The sequence below is a fragment of the Periplaneta americana genome, unplaced genomic scaffold (assembly GCF_040183065.1).
Source record: "Periplaneta americana isolate PAMFEO1 unplaced genomic scaffold, P.americana_PAMFEO1_priV1 scaffold_36, whole genome shotgun sequence".
Classification (NCBI taxonomy): domain Eukaryota; kingdom Metazoa; phylum Arthropoda; class Insecta; order Blattodea; family Blattidae; genus Periplaneta; species Periplaneta americana.
In genome coordinates this window covers 107501-112500 of record NW_027185517.1, presented here as the reverse complement: position 1 = coordinate 112500, position 5000 = coordinate 107501, and positions in this window count along the sequence as shown.

Sequence of the window (5000 nt, the reverse complement as noted above, 5' to 3'; positions counted from 1 at the left end):
TTGAATGGCAGGATTGACCTCGGGTCATATAGCCATCACTCGCTTATCAACATACAATTTTTATATATACGAGTACATACGTAGATCTTGTTACATTATATGCACATATAAGCCTACATTTTAAAATTTATTTTACATGTCTTTTAACTATCTCTTTTTATGTAGTTATTTAACTATCTATCTTGTACCAACAATAAAAACATGTTTTTAATTACTTTTAATTTGCACAGTCATCGTACGTAAGTACTTACGCGATATTCTGAAATATAGGGGTTTTTTTTTTTCATTGTAGAGATGTAGTTGATCGTATATACAAGTCATAATATAAGACCAAACGAACCAAACCTAACCAATCACATGTTCGTACATGTAAAGAGTATAAGCGGATTACGAAGGGAACTACCTCAGCGCTAGTTTAGCCAATTTCTTTCATTATTGTTTGGAATACACCATGTAATGTAATAATAATAATAATAATAATAATAATAATAATAATCAGGTGATAACCTGAGTTACTGCCAATCTCTCAACTGGATTTACAAAAATTGTAGGTAAATCAACATTGTGATTTTCAACTAAACTCAAAACATATTGAAACTGGTCAGGTGAGAGTCTGAAATATTCCTTAAATTTTGTCGCCGATTTTATAAAGATGTATCATTATCAATGCGTTAAAACAGAATTCTGTAAACCTATAACTGAATATTACATTAGTCTGCAGCTTGTTCCTTTTATAATACGCATGCGAGATTTTGATATCCGTCATCTACCTCTTCTAGAAAAAAATATCACCTTCATTATGTTGGATTTATTCATTATAATATTTAGGTTATGTCCGTGGCCTACATTAATTTACTTGTCCATAGGTAGCAGATGAGGGAATAAACAAATGGCAATCAACAGCGATGTGCGTCAATAAAGAAACCACTTCTCGGCGACCATCGCCGGCGATGTGCGTCCGACGATGATCGCCATAAACAAACCGTACCATTAGTAAGAAGATTCGATCTCGCTCAGTAAAAGCACTAGCCTCAACGCAAGAGCGCACCTCCTATGCAAAATATAAATCTTTTATGTCCTACCCGACAAACACAGAGTTACGAACTCTATCTGGCGGACACAATAACAGGAATAAATCGGCAACAGCAAGAGAGAGGACTTATGACAGCCCAAATCTGCCTTAAATATATCGACCAGACAAACATTACGTATGAAAAGCAAGATGTACAATTATTTTGAAACCGTAGTTGTTAAGAGCACGAACTGTGGCAGAGGCACAATGCGCCGAGACTGATAAGGAAAACCGTTAATGAAGTCATCACTGGATGACGTAAGATTATGCAATAGTGTAACAGAATCAATCAACGAGCGGAAGGAACAGAAAAGGAGCTTGAGAATATGTCGTGTGTGAACCAAGGGAATAGAGTAGAAAAAACAACAAGGAGGTTGGGAGCTAAAACCGTACTGTCTTTAACACTTCTATATATATATATATATATATATATATATATATATATATATATATAATAAGGGTAATACACAATACACTATAACACGAATGGGAGCCAATTCGATAGTAGCAGTAGCACACAAAATCTAATATAGAAATTCGTGCTGTTTGTGTGTGTGTTTGTGTGTGTGTGTGTTTTTTTTTGTATGAGAGAGAGAGAGAGAGAGAGAGAGAGAGAGCGAGCGAGCGAGCGCAGATGCGCAAGCCACTAAGTGGATCGAAATTCGGTTACGGAGGTCATGGACGCCTCATTCAGACGCTAAATAAGGTAAAGTGTTGATAAAGCGTTGTATAATAACTTACTAAAATAAAATTAAAAAAATCTCGACACGAGAAAAGGAGATGTTAAGTTGACTACGACTGTACACATGGCGGATTTTCTCAATTTAAAGTGCAACTTTGATGAGCGGTTTCCTGGCGCGGCGGGGGGGGGGCTGCCTTAATGCAAAAATCAAAGTGTTTGCAGTGCCCACCCCCTCATGTCAACCAACCCCCAAAGCGGTCGTAAGCGTTGAGAGGGTACGAAAATAGAGAAATCAAGCGAGAGGAGAAGTGTGGATAGGGAAAGTAACGTCGCGACCTATGCTTCCGAAATGCCGACCGGAGCTAACATGCAGTATCATCCGTTCAAAAACATTACCGCCTCATAGTCTGTACACAACTTTTATTAAATCTCTGCCTCTGTGCAACAGTAATGGTTTTATTACTATACAACAAAGCATGACACCTCTGCGCAAGATATTACAGCAGCGGTCATCAGGACAGTGCACCCTCGAGCTAGCGTCACTTACTCGCGAATAAGACAAATCACTATCGTGCACCCGAGGTTGCTGACAGTAATGATCTCTCTCACTCTCCTTCCCACTCTCTCTCTCTCAAGTCTCTCTCTCCCGCTCTCTCTCCGTCTGAGCGTGTCTCAGTCCCTCCCTCCCTCCCCCCTACTTCACGCGACGGTTCATATTCCGAGACACAATTTACCCCTTACCCACTTCAGGGCATGCTGACGACCAATGAATTACAGTATCGAAGAGTCATTCGAGAACGTCTTAACATTACGTGGTTGGCGTAGCAGGAATAACACAAAAGATAAAAGCATCAGAGCGGAGCAAAGACAAATTATCTATATGGGTCTTCAATAGACACCGATTAGGTTTTCCGAACATGGTGGCAGAAAGGAGGAGATGTTAGAAGGATACAAGACCGAAAGGCTTATAATAAAAGATATACGTTTCGAAACTCGATTAGTTGTTGCAGGGCTTCTCATATATAAAGGCGGCTCAAGTTTTGGTGACCACCACCGAAAAATGGTTGAGGGTGCGAGTAACTTCAAACTTGCCACCTGCCAGTGTAACAGTGGGAGTCTACTATGGACGAAGTAATGACAGAGCCAGTGATAACTCTGTCTTAGCTATGCCTTTTGTTTTAAGTGAGAGTATATATATATATATATATATATATATATCGGCCTGGGTACCGTAGTCGTTGTAGATAGCGCTGGCCTTGTGCGCTTGAGGTTGCGAGTTCGATGCCGGCCGAGTTCGATTGCTCGCAACTGCCGAGGTTATATCAGCGTCGCCGGTGTGCCGGAAGTTTGTCCCGCAGGAGTTCTTTTACAAGGCAACATATCTACTGGCATGAGCGAGTCGCATTTAAGCACACTTAAATGCCATCGACTGCGCGAACGAGACGCTATAAGCAGTAAGATGAGCTGTAGTCAGCATGTCAATAGTAGGATTAATAATGGCAAAAGAAGCTAATAAAAGCTATAATTAGCTGCGTAACTCTGGAAAAAAGAACTGACTAAGGAAGAGAGCAATGATGTGCTATGTGTGGAGCGTGGCATTTTATGAGGCAGAAACACGGACATAAGGACGAAGAGAAGAGTCTAGGAGCATTTGTAATAAGGATATAGAGAACAAGGAGCGAGTGAAAAGGACAGACGGAATAATAATTGAAGCTGAGCTAAAAAGACTGAGTGATGAAAGAATAATGCCGAAACTGATCAGGACGAGAAATAGAAATTGGCTGGGTCACTAAGAAGAAACTGGAAACAGGAAGCACTGGAAGTTATAGTGAACGGAAGGCAAGTTCGAGGCAGAAGAATTCAGACAACATAGAGATACATGGATGCATGGAGGCAGTTTCGTGAGGAGAGTAATGGCGAGAACTCGTACGACAGAATCGTTACTTCGAGGTAAAGAACATAATAATTACGGCCCTTTATACAGTCACAACCGCTCTACAACTAAAATTTAATAGTCACCCTATAAAGCGCGGGGAAAGAGGCGCTGTGATGACTCACTGCGGGCGATTGCGCACGTAGAGGTTATGGCCGTAAGAAGCGCGACTTCGATGCGAGGGGAGTTTACTCAGCAGCACCATATTGCACGAAGACACACAACTTCGCTCGTAGTTGCAGAAGATATTAAGTAATTGAGCATTAAAATATATATCATATTATTAAAATAATTTACATAAAGGATAAAATTAAAAAGTAATTTTGTATGGATTAGGAGTCTGATTATTGGAACATGTAGCTAATCGGCAATGTAAGCAGTGCCTCATTACTGGTGCCTTGTTGCTGTTACTTGTGAGGGTGAGACCTGTCTTCGGACAGTTAAAACACACACACACACACACACACACACACACACACATATATATATATATATATATATATAAAATGAAGCTCCTCAGAGTGCAGTTGCGGCATATATGTACATATATGACCACATAGTACAACTCACTTGAGGAAAGAACAAAATGATACATGCATCTCAAGTCTAAATACTGAATTTATTATGCAAGATGTAAAAATGAAATAATGTTGTATATAACTGCCGAGGTTATATCAGCGTTGCCGAAGAGCCGGAATTTTGACCCGCAGGAGTTCCTTTACATGCCAGTAAAACTACTGACATGAGCGTGACGCATTGAAGAACACTTAAATAGCATCGACCTGGCCCGGGATGGAACCCGCAACCTCGAGCATAGGAGGCCACCGCTATACCGAGGCCGCAAATATTGAAGATCCTCTGAAATGGATTCTGATTCTTGTGTACAGTACATCTATAAAGAGGTAGTACAACCCACTTCACGAAATGTGACAGAGGAAGAACGATAGTCTATATGCAACTGAAGCATATGTAATTAATGTTATGAAGATGATCCACTCAATCAGATTCACGCAGATGTCGACATCTATTATGTGGCAAAACATGACACAAGACGGTAAGCGACAGACGAAGAGCATATGTCTGTGTGGAACTGAAGCCTATATATTTTATATAATGAAGATCGTCTGAATGAGGTGGATGCAGTTGTGTAAAAGTAATATCGGGCAGTACATCACACTAGACGATATGTGGCAGAGGAAGAACAATTGCCACTAAGCAACTGAAGTCTACACACTATAATAATGGATATTTCATAAAGAACCTATGAATGAGGGTGCGGCAGTTATGAACATCAATAATCAATCATGCAGTAC